Source organism: Vulpes vulpes, chromosome X (genome assembly GCF_048418805.1).
Source record: "Vulpes vulpes isolate BD-2025 chromosome X, VulVul3, whole genome shotgun sequence".
Classification (NCBI taxonomy): domain Eukaryota; kingdom Metazoa; phylum Chordata; class Mammalia; order Carnivora; family Canidae; genus Vulpes; species Vulpes vulpes.
The window spans coordinates 25,952,525-25,965,334 of NC_132796.1; the positions used below are offsets into that span (position 1 = coordinate 25,952,525).

Here is a 12,810-nt window from a genome sequence, read left to right on the forward strand (position 1 = left end):
TTAAAAGCTAAAACAACCTTTTATGTTATGAATTTCTGTGTGACTTTATCTTTCTCAAATGTTGTCTGTTTTCTGTGGCTTCCTCACGAACTACCAGAGGTTCCTGCCTTCTAAAACGATTTTTTTAAAAGTAATCAGTTTCCTAAACCCAGAAATTCAAGATCACAAACCATGGAAATTTCCTACTGGAAATGTATGAAAGATGAACAAAAATATCATTTATAATTATTTATTTAACAATGTCAAACCTGACAATCCTCCCACATCCACTGTTGACTATTTAACAAAATCTGAGCACGCAGCTAAGAGGTACAGAAGATCCATGCCCTCAAAGAAACACACTGACAATTGTAGTAGAATGCATTAAGTCCTATAATAAGCTGTCAGATACAGAAATAAAGTAAGACAAGGAAAAAATACAAAGGAAAGCTTCACAGAAGAGATGACATTTAAGCTAGGTTGCAAAGAATAGGATTTTTTGAAATAAAAATGAAAGAAAAAAAGGAAAAAAAAACAAAAGAAATATAAAGTTGGTAGGAATTCTACACATCATGTAACCAAGTAGCTCCCAAGTGGGGATGACATTGCCCAAAAAGGCACACTTGAAGTGTCTAGAGACAATTCTAGTTGTCATACTGAAGAGGGATGCTACTGGCATTGGTAGGCAGAGGCCAACGACACTGCTTAACATTGTACAGGGCACAGGACGGCCCCAGACAACAAAGAATTATCTGGCCCCAAATGTCAATAGTGCCAAGGCAGAGAAACCCTGAATACAACCTCAGTACAATCCTCTTATTTTACACAGGAGGTAACTGAAAGTTACAGGGATTTTTAAAACTTGCTAAAAAGCTAGTAAGTTCATAAAACAGGCCTCATAACACCTTGTCCAGTGTTTAATTCACAACACACACCCACACATGTTATTATACTCGGAAACAGATGTTTAAAAGAGTCGGAACATTTGTATAAAGTGGAAAAACTATCTAGATAAAAATCAAAGGTGATATTATTATATAATCTTTCTTGAAACAGATCTACCAATGGCTCAGAGCAAGAATTATGCTACATTTTAAAAATTATACCCATATTTGTTTATAATACTAGATTTATCATCTTTACAACTTGGTTATTTAACATGGACCTGTAAGAAAAATTACAATAGGGATGCCTGGGTAGCTTAGAGGTTGAGCTTCTGCCTTCAGCTCAGGGTGTGATCCCGGAGTTCCGGGATCGAGTCCCACATCGGGCTCCTTGCAGGGAGCCTGCTTCTCCCTCTGCCTATGTCTCTGCCTCTCTCTCTCTGATGAATGACTGAATGAATGAATGAATTTTTTTAAAAAAAAGAAAGAAAAATTACAATAAAAACTAGGAAGTTGGGGGCATCTGGGTAACTCAGTGGCTGAGCATCTGCCTTTGGCTCAGGTTGCAATCCCCGGGTTCTGGGATCAAATCCTGCATCAGGCTCCCTGCGGGAAGCCTGTTTCTTCCTCTGCCTATGTCTCTCCCTCTCTCTCTGTCTCTTTCATGAATAAATAAAATATTTTTTTAAAAAAATAGGAAGTTGGAAGACCAGCATATGCACACACCATACTCAGTTACTCCTTAGGGCAGATCTTTGAAGCTCTACCAGCTCCAGCCACAATCACTGGGCACCGGGAGCCTGGATGGGATTCGCCCCTTTAATTCAAAACCAAATGCTAAGTTACCCTTCTGTTGGTTGGTGAGGTTTCTTTTTGTTTTTTAAAGATTTTATTTATTTATTCATGAGAGAAACACACACAGAGAGAGAGAGAGAGAGAGAGAGAGAGAGAGAGAGAGGCAGAGACATAGGCCAAGGGAGAAGCAGGCTCCATTCCATACAGGGAGCCCGACATGGGACTCGATCCCAGGTTTCCAGGACCACACCCTGGGCTGAAGGTGGCGCTAAACCACTGAGCTACCCGGGCTGCCCGTTTGGGGAGGTTTCTAATAACAAGTGAAATGTACAAAGACCTTCTTAGGTCCTGATATAGGGCTTAAATCTAAACACATGAAGTGGGCAGCCCTGGTGGCTCGGCGGTTTAGCACCGCCTTCAGCCCAGGGCGTGATCCTGGATCTCCAGGATCTCCAGGATCAAGTCCCATGTCAGGCTCCCCACAGGGAGCCTGCTTCTCCCTCTGCCTGTGTCTCTGCCTCTCTATGTGTCTCTCATGAATAAACAAATAAAGTCTTTAAATAAATAAATAAACACATGAAGCTACCTGGACATCTTTTTTTTCATCCTTGCTCTTCAATGCACAAAAGGTATGGGAGTAAGGGGATGGCATAAACAAACATGTTAACAGTAACACAGATAAGATTTCAAAAAGGTTTTTTTGCTGTAAAAACTACAGAAATAAAGACATATACATAGATACACACTCCTTACCTTGAATTTTTCAAAAAATGAAGCCTCAACTAAGATACCTTGTCCAGTCTGACACACAACAAATTCACTGTGAAGAACGTGAGCAAAGGTTGCAAGCGCTATCCTAAAAAAAATGAGAGAGCAAACAGGTAAGATTTCAATTACGAAAGGTTTAAAGAAAACTGCGTGAGCAAGTTATACAGTATATAAATACAAGCTCATGAAACAGAAAGCAGCTGCTTGTATACCTTTCACTACCTGAAATTTCAGTGAATAAAGTTTATGCTCGATCAATATAATGGAAAGGTCACCTGACTTTATCAGCCGCCCTGCTTCTCTTGCCACTAAGTCACTGCTAGTAGCTAAGGGAGAGCTAGCAACAGCAGAGGGTGAGGGTTAGGGCCAAGTTGTTCTGAGGTTTCATCTTCACTGAGGCTAGTTGGAGGACCTTTAGTTGCATCCCTGGCACACCACCAGTGATTCCTGCAGCTCCCCATTTATTCTAGTCATTAAGCATAATGGGTTTCAGGCTCTTTAAGAGCCAAAGGTCTTAAAATTTAAATAACTCCATACACAGGCTAAGTTATTCTCTAGTAAAGGAATTTTTAAATTTCCACACTCCAAATGAGCACTACACCCTCATGCAAAACCCAACAACAAAGAGGATATATAGTTCTTTGTCACTTACTATACCCTCTCAGCAGAATTACAATTGTTCACTAAAGACTGGGAGGCCCTCCCCATAACCCAACTCACAAAATCACTCATCACTCAAAAATATGAAAAAAGAAAAATACTTGTTCATAAGCCTCAGTGAAATAATAGTCTTACATACAGAGGAAAGCAGAAATAAGTATATATCTATCAATAATTAATTTAAATGTAAATGGACTAAAGGTCCAATAAAAAGATACAGGGAAAGGGTTGCCTGACTGGCTGGCTCAGTCAGTGGAGCATACAACTCTTGATCTCAGGGCCATGAGTTCAAGCCCCATGCTGGGTGTGGGCCCTACTTAATTAAAAAAAGAAAAGAAAAGAAAAGAAAAGATACAGAGAACTCAATGAATAAGAAAACAATATTCATCTATATGCAGCTTACAAGAGACTGACTTTAGAACTAAAGACACTTGCAGACTGAAAGTGAAGGGATGGAAGATCATTTATCATACAAATCAAGTGGGGGGGGGAAAGCCAGGGTAGTGGGGCACCTGGGTGGCTCAGTCAGTTAAGCATCTGAGTTCTTGACCTCAGCTCAGGTCTTGATCTCAGGGACAATGGATTCAGACCCCATGTTGGGCTCCACATTGAGTGTGGAGCCTATTTTTTAAAAATAATTAATTTAAAAAGCTTATTGTGTACAAAAGCCCGGGTAGCATTACTTGTATCAGACAAAATAGACTTTAAAACAAAGACTGTAGCAAGAGACAAAGAAAAGCACTACACAAAGATAAAGGGAACAACGCACTAAGAGGATATAACAATTATACACATCTATGCACCCAACATAGGAACACCAAAATACATAAACCAATTATTAAAGACAGAAAGGGAGAAACAGACAGTAATACAGTAACAGTAGTGAACTTTAACATCCCATTTACATCAATGGATAGATCATTCAGACAGAAAATGAAAAGGAAAGAATGGCTGTAAATGGCACATTAGACCAGATGGACCTAACAGATATACACAGAACATTCCATCCAAAAACAACAGAATACACGTTCTTTTCAAGTGCACATGGAACATTCTCCAGAATAGATCATGTAAGGCCACAAAACAAGTCTCAATAATTTCAAGAAGACTGAAAACACATCAACCATCCTTTCCAACTTAAACAGTATGAAACTACAAATTATAATAAAATTTGGAATAAAACACAAATATATGAAGGCTAAACAACATGCTACTAAACAGGGGCAGCCAGGGTGGCTCAGAGGTTTAGCGCCACCTTCAGCCCAGAGCCTGACCCTGGAGACCCGGGGATGGAGTCCCACATCAGGGAGCCTGCTTCTCCCTCTGCCTGTGTCTCTGCCTCTCTGTGTGTCTCTCATGAATAAATAAATAAAATCTTAAAAAAAAATACTACTAAACAATGGAACCGGGAAATCAAAAACATGGAGACATATGAAAATGAAAATATGCTGGTCCAAAATCTTTGGAATGCAGCAAAAGCACTTCTAAGAGGGAAGTGTATAGTAATACAGGCCTACCTCAAGAAACAAGAAAAATATCAAATAAACAACCTAATCTTACTTTTAAGGAAGAAAAAACAAGGCCCAAAACTAGTAGGAAGAAGGAAATTATAAAGATTACTGTAAAAATCAATGACACAAAGACTAAAAAAAATACAATAACATAAAGATCAAATAAACCAGCAGCTGGTTCTTCAAAAAGATAAAATTGATAAATATTTAGCCCGATTCATCAGGGAAAAAAAAGAGAACTCAAATAAGTAAAACTGGAAATGAAAGAGAAGTAACAACTGACACCACAAAAACACAAAGGATTTTAAAAGACTATTACCAAAAATTTTACAGCATGAGGGACGCCTGGGTGGCTCAGCAGTTAAGTGCCTGCCTTCAGCTCAAGGCGTGATCCTGGAGTCCCGGGATGGAGTCCCACATCAGGCTCCCTGTATGGAGTCTGCTTCTCCCTCTGCCTTTGTCTCTACCTCTGTGTCTCATGAATAAATAAATAAAATATTTTTTAAAAAATTATACAGCATGAAAATAGACCACCCAGAAGATATGGTTAAATTCCTAGAAACAGATCATCTTCCAAAACTGAATCAGGAAGAAATAGAATATTTGAACAGAATTATTAATATAGGTGCGATAAAATTGAATCAGTAATCAGGATGCCTGGGTAGCTCAGCGGTTGGGCGTCTGCCTTTGGCTCCAGTCATGATCCCGGGATCTGGGATCAAGTTCTGCATCGGGCTCCCTGAGGGGAGCCTGCTTCTCCCTCTGCCTGTGTCTCTGCCTCTGTCTCTCATGAACAAATAAATCTTTTTAAAAAACTGAATCAGTAATAAAAAAAACTCCCAATAGCACATGATGAAATGAGCACTGGGTATTATACTATATGTTGGCAAATTGAATTTAAAAAACAAATTCCCAACAAACAAAAGGTCTATGACCAAGACAGTTTTGAAGGTGAAGTCTACCAAATTTTTAAAGAGTTAATTCCTATCCTGCACAAAGAATTACAAAAAAGAGAAGGAAAACTTCCATAATCATTCTATGAGAGCAGCATTACCCGGGTATCAAAACCAGACAAAGATACTATAATAAAAGGAAATTAGAGAACTATATCCCTGATGAATATAGATGCAAAAATCGTCAACAAAGTAAGAGCAAAGCAAATTCATACTATATTAAAAGAATCATTCAGGAGCGCCTGGGTGGCTCAGGCAGTTAAATGTCTGCCTTTGGATCAGGTCACGATCCCGGAATCCTGGGATATAGACTCAAGTCGGGCTCCCTGTTCAGCAGAAAACCTCCTCCTCCCTCTCCACATGCCACTATCCCTGCTTGTGCATACACTCTCTATCGAAAAAAATAAATAAAATCTTAAAAAAAAAATCATTCACTGTGATCAATTAGGATTGATTCCAAGGATACAAGGGTGGTACAATATTCACAAATCAGTGAGATACATCAAATAATCAAGAGAAAGGATAAAAACCTTATGATTGGGGCACCGGGGTGGCTCAGTTGGTTAAGTGTCTGTCTTCAGCTTAAGTCAAGATCCCTGGGTCCTGGGATTAAGCCCCACATCAGGCTCCCTGCTTAGCACAGAGTCAGCTTCTCCCTCTCTCTCTCTCTTCCCCTCCTCCAATCTGTGTGCACACATTCTCAAATAAATAAAAATCTTAAAAAAAAAAACCTTATGATTATCTCAACAGATGCAGAAAAAGCACATGACAGAGTACAACAGCCACTCATGATAAAAACTCCCAACAAAGCAGGATGAGAGAGAACATATCTCAACCCAATAAAAGCCATACACAGGGCAGCCCGGGTGGCTCAGCGGTTTAGCGCCGCCTTCAGCCCAGGGCATGATCCTGGAGACCTATCGAGTCTCACGTCGGGCTCCCTGCATGGAGCCTGCTTCTCCCTCTGCCTGTGTCTCTCCCTCTCTCTCTCCTCTCTGTGTATTTATTCTCATGAATAAATAAATAAAATCTTAAAAAAAAGTCATACATAAATACTCCACAACCAACAGCATACTCAATGATGAAAAGTGAGAGTTTTTCCTCTAAGATCAGGAACACGACAAGGATGTCCACACTCACCACTTTTGCTCAACATAGAACTGGAAGTCCTAATCAGAGCAATCAGACAAGAAAAACAAAAGGCACCAAATTACTAGGGATAAAGTAAAACTCACTATTTGCAAATGACATGATACTATATAGAGAAAACCCTAAAGGCTCCACCAAAACATTATTAGAATTGATAAATGAATTCAGTAAATTGCAGGATATAAAATTAACATGTAGCAATCTGTTGCATTTCTATACACTGACGATGTAGTAGAAAGAGAAATTAAAACAATTCCATTTACAACTGCACGAAAGAGAATAAAATATCTAGTAATAGGGGATCCCTGGGTGGCTCAGTGGTTTAGTGCCTGCCTTTGGCCCAGGGCATGATCCTGGAGACCAGGGATGGAGTCCCGCGTCGGGCTCCCTGCATGGAGCCTGCTTCTTCCTCTGCCTGTGTCTCTGCCTCTCTCTCTCTCTCTTTCTCTGTCTCATGAATAAATAAATAAAATCTTAAAAAAAAAAATGCCTAGTGGGATCCCTGGGTCGCTCAGCGGTTTAGCCCCTGCCTTCGGCCCAGGGCGTGATCCTGGAGTCCCGGGATCAAGTCCCACATCGGGCTCCCTGCATGGAGCGTGCTTCTCCCTCTGCCGGTGTCTCTGCCTCTCTCACACACATCTCTGTGTTTCTCATGAATAAATAAATAAAATCTTTAAAAAAAAAAACAAACCTAGTAACATATTTAACCAAGAAGGTGAGAGACCTATACTCTGAAAATGGTAAAATATCAATGAAAGATGGGACACCTGGATGGCTCAGTGGTTGAGCATCTGCCTTAGGCTCAGGGCATGATTCCAGGGTCATGGGATCGAGTCACACATCAGGCTCCCTCTGGGGAGTGTGCTTCTCCCTCTGCCTATATCTCTGCGTCTCTCATGAATAAATAAAATCTTAAAAAGAAAATCAATGAAAGAAACTGAAGAAAAAAAACAAATGGAAGGATACTTCATGCTCATGGATTAGGATAATATTTTTTAAATATCCATACTACCCAAAGAAATCTATACATTCAATATAATCCCTATTAAAATACCAAGAACGTTTTTCACAGAACTAGAACAAATAATACTACAATCTACATGGAACCACAAAAGATCTGGAATAGCCAGAGCAATCTTAAAAAAGAATAAAGCTGGAGGTATTACAATCCTAGGTATCAGGACATACTATAAAGTTGTAATAATCAACCCTATGGTACTGGCACAAAAACAGACACAAAGATCAAAGAAACAAAAGAGCACAGAAATAAACCTAGTCAATTAATCTATGACAAAGGAGGCAAGAGTACACAGTAGGGTTAGGGTTAGAGTCTCTTTAATAAATGATGCGAGAAAACTGGACAGCTGCATGCTGAATGGACCACTTTATTACACCATACACACACAAAAAAAACTAAAAATGGATTGAAGACCTAAATGTAAAACCTGAAAATATAAAACTCCTAGAAGAAAACATAGCTAGTAATTTGTTTGACATGAGCTTTAGCAACATTTTTCTAGATATCCCCCTTGCAGGCAAGGGAAACAAAAGCAAAATTAAACTATTAGAACTACACCAAAATAAAAAGCTTTTAGGCAACAAAGAAAAGCATCAACAAAATGAAAAGGCAACCCACTGAATAGAAAAGATATTTGCAAATGATACTAAATAATAATAAGGAACCAATATTCAAAATATTAGAAAAACTTCTAAAAACTCAATGCCAAAATACACAAATAATCTGATTAAAGAATGAGAATATTTGGGCACTTTTCCAAAGACATAAAAATGGCCAAGAGACACATAAAAAGATGCTTAGTCATCAGGAAAATGCAAATAAAAGTAACAAGGAGATACCACCTTAAACTTATTAGAATGGCTATTATCCAAAAGACAAGCAATAACAAGTGTTGGCAAGGACATGGAGAAAAAGGAATCTGCTTGCAATGTAATGGGTATAGCCATTGTGGGAAACAGTATGTAAGTTTCCCAAAAAATTTAAAAAAGAGATATTACACAATAATTTCACTACTGGGTACTCACCAAGAAAATGAAAACATTAATTCAAAAAAATATATGTGCCCTTATGTTTACTGAAGCATTATTTACAATAGCCAAGATATGGAAGCAATCCATATGTCCATCCATAGATGAATGGATGAATGAAGATATGGCAGGTATGTATATGTGTGCAGGTGCATATATAATGGAGTATTACCCATAAAAAAAGATAGCTTGCCATTTGAGACAATATAGATGGGGACCAAGAAGATATTATGCTGGGACACCTGGGTGGCTCAGCGGTTGAGCATCTGCCTTTGGCTCAGGAAGTGATCCCAGAGTTCTGGGATCGAATCCGCATCAGGTTCCTGGAGGGAGCCTGCTTCTCCTCCCTCTGCCTATGTCTCTGCTTCTGTGTCTCTCATGAGTAAATAAATAAAATCTTTAAAAAAAAAAAAAAAGGAAGGTATTATGCTAAGTGAAGTCAGAGAAAGACAAATACTACTATGATTTCATTTAATGTAGAATCTAAAAAGCAAAACAAACAGACTCAAAAATGCAGAGAACAAACTGATGGTTGCCATAAGGGAGACAGGTGCAGGACTGGGTGAAACAAAGAGTAAGACCTGCAAACTTTTTTTTTTTAATGATTTTTATTTATTTATTCATGAAAGAGACAGAGACACAGGCAGAGGGAGAAGCAGGCTCCATGCAGAGAGCCCGAAGTGGGACTCTATCCTGGGATTCCAGGATCACGCCCTGAGCCAAAGGCAGACACTTAACCGCTGAGCCACCCAGGCATCCCAAGACCTGCAAACTTCTAGTTATAAAATAAGTCATTGAGGGCAGCCCCGGTGGCCCAGCAGTTTGGCGCCACCTGTGGCCTGGGGTGTGATCCTGGAGACCCGGGATCGAGTCCCGCGTCAGGCTCCCTGCATGGAGCCTGCTTCTCTCCCTCTCCCTCTGTCTATGCCTCTCTCTGTGTCTGTCACGAATAAATAAATAAAATCTTTTAAAAAAATAAATACCAATGTAATATTATATGCTACTTATACTTCAATTTAAAAAAGAAAACGAATGCAGTCTTCAGTTCCCCAAGAGGCTATGTTAACAATACAAGAACTGACTAGATATTTCAGGTCAACCAAGTAGCCCCACTGAATGAGGAAAAATTATTTTACAAAGAAAGATTACAGCTAATAATGGCAGAAGTGACCAAATTAGAACAATAACTACACTGTAGCATGCATGCATGTATGTATATATTTTTAGGTAAACTCCACCCCCAATGTGGGGCTTAAACTCAAACCCCCAAGATCAAGAGTTGCATGCTCTATCAACTCAGCCAGTCAGCCCACTCAATTTTATATCTTTTAATTAAAATAACTAATCCATGCATTGGTAATCAATGGATGGTAAAAGAATCAGGTAGAAAGTGGGGTTTCATGAAGGGATCAGGACGTTATCACCTGAGCCCTCTGACAAATCAAACTATGAAAAATTTTTCTAGAGAACCAGGAAAACTTCAACATGGACTAAATATCATATAAGCTATTAAGAAATCATTATCAGGGCAGCCCCAGTGGCCCAGCAGTTTAGCGCCGCCTTCAACCCAGGATGTGATCCTGGAGACCCCAGATCGAGTCCCACGTGGGCCTCTCTGCATGGAGCCTGCTTCTTCCTCTCCCTCTGCCTTTGTCTCTGCCTCTCTCTCTCTGTCTCTCATGAATAAATTAAAAAAATCTTTTAAAAAAAAAAAAGAAATCATTATCAGGTGTGTTGTATATGATAATGCATTACAGTAATATAAGAAAATGTGTTGGGCAGCCCAGGTGGCTCAGCGGTGTAGTGCCGCCTTCAGCCCAGGGCGTGATCCTGGAGTCCTGGGATCGAGTCCCATGTCGGGCTCCTTGCATGGAGCCTGTTTCTCCCTCTGCCTATGTCTCTGCTTCTCTCTCATGAATAAATAAATAAAATCTTTACAAAATAAAAAAAAATAAAAAAATAAATAAAATGTGTTTTAGAGACATATTTAGAAATAAAATAATGTCTTGGGTATGCTATAAACTCTCAGCAAAATAGTAGGGTGGAGGAAGAGGAAACAAGAATGGTGAAATGTCGATGACATAGCACAGAGGTTCACTTACTTTGTGTACATCTCAAAATATTCACAATAAAAAAGGTAAAAATAAAAGTAATCAACTAGGAGTCACTACTGAGTCCTTTAAGAAGAAAACATCAATGAATTCATTTTTTTAATATTTTATTTATTTATTCATGAGAGACAGAGAGAGAGGGGCAGAGACACAGAGGGAAAGGCAGACTCCCCACAGAGAGCCCGATGCAGGACTCAATCCCAGGACTGGGATCACAACCGGAGCCAAAGGCAGATGCTCAACCGCTGAGCCACCCAGGCAGGCATCCCCATCAATGAATTCAGATGAATGGATAAAGAAGCTGTGGTCTATATATACAATAGAATATTACTCAGCCATTAGAAACGACGAATACCCGCCATTTGCTTCAATGCGGATACAACTAGAGGGTATTATGCTGAGTGAAGTAAATCAATCGGAGAAGGACAAACATTATATGGTTTCATTCATACGGGGAATATAAAAGAGTGAAAAGGATTATAGGGGAAAGAAAATGAGTAGGAAATATCAGAGAGGGAGACAAAGCATGAGAGACTCCTAACTGGGAAACAAATAAGGGGTAGGGAAAGGGGACATGGGCGAGGGGATGGGGTGACTGGGTGACAGGCACTGAAGAGGGCACTTGATAGGATGAGCACTGGGTGTTATATGTTGGCAAATCGAACTCCAGTAAAAAAAAATATGTCAAAATAATTTTTTAAATAAATAAAAGTTGACCGTTTTCATTATTTTGTACAGAGACTGCAGAAAAAGAAGCTGGGGATATAAAACTAATGCAAAGGTTCTTAAGGAGACAGTCCAGAGATAAAATCCTTAAAAAGCCAACACTATTCTATTTAACTATCAATTTAATATTAGCATTAAAATTAGCAACCCTATTAATTATAATTATCACAGTATCACTTACAAATGATAATATTACATATATTAAGTATTTATTGAAAAGTTACCATATGCAAGGCTTTGCAATAAGTGATACAGAAAGATTGTGAATCCCATGCCCTGTTTTATTTTTTTTTTTAATTTTTTTTTTAATTTTTATTTATTTATGATAGTCACAGAGAGAGAGAGGCAGAGACACAGGCAGAGGGAGAAGCAGGCTCCATGCACCGGGAGCCTGATGTGGGATTCGATCCCGGGTCTCCAGGATCGCGCCCTGGGCCAAAGACAAGCGCCAAACCGCTGCGCCACCCAGGGATCCCCCATGCCCTGTTTTAAAGCTTCCACCTGAGCTGGTGAAAAAAAACATACTCCATACCCTAGTAACAAACAACAAACAGTTCACAGAAGGGAGAGATGGGTTCAGGTAAGCAAGTTTACTGAAGAAAAATAATCAAAATAAACAATAGAAAAGATAGAGGGATTAAAAAAAAGGGGGGGCAGCCCAGGTGGCTCAGTGGTTTATTGCCGCCTTTGGCCCAGGGCATGACCCTGGACTCCCGGGATCAAGTCCCGCATTGGGCTCCCTGTGCACTGGCTCCCTGCGTGGAGGCTGCTTCTTCCTCTGCCTGTGTCTCTGCCTCTCTCTCTCTGTGTCTCTCTCATGAATAAATAAATAAATCTGTCTCTGCCTCTGTGTCTCTCATGAATAATTTATTAATAATGTGTTTATTCATGAGAGAGAGAGAGAGAGAGAGAGAGAGAGAGAGAGAGGCAAAGACATACGCAGAGGAAGAAGCAGGCTCTTTGTAGGGAGCCCAACATGGGACTCGATCCCGAGTCCTGGGATCATGTCCTGAGCCGAAGGCAGATGCTCAACCACTGAGCCACCCAGGCATCCCAACATTTGTTTTTCTAAAAAAGATTTACTTGAGAGGGGCACTTGGGTGGCTCAGTAAGTTGAGCATCTGCCTTCGGCTAGGGCCCTGACCCCGGTGTCCTGGGATCGAGCCCCACAGTGGGCTCCCTGCTCAATGGGGAGCCTGCTTCTCCCTCTCCCTCTACTTACTGCTCC

At 40.0% G+C, this 12,810-nt stretch overlaps 1 protein-coding gene across 10 annotated transcripts in view; it reads right to left on the minus strand.

The window, feature by feature from the left end:
- Positions 1-12,810, minus strand: part of TAB3 (TGF-beta activated kinase 1 (MAP3K7) binding protein 3) — a 91,394-nt gene that overhangs the window by 54,569 nt on the left and 24,015 nt on the right. For 7 of the 10 annotated variants that reach the window (XM_072743151.1, XM_072743148.1, XM_072743154.1 and 4 more), the window contains exon 2: positions 2,412-2,514. The exons of 1 other annotated variant lie outside the window; for it this stretch is intronic. The gene's annotated coding sequence lies outside the window, so the exon portion shown is untranslated. Of the gene's footprint in view, positions 1-2,411; positions 2,515-4,916; positions 5,028-12,810 lie in introns of those variants that run through there. 2 more of the 10 variants (XM_072743152.1, XM_072743146.1) reach the window with 2 other exon arrangements.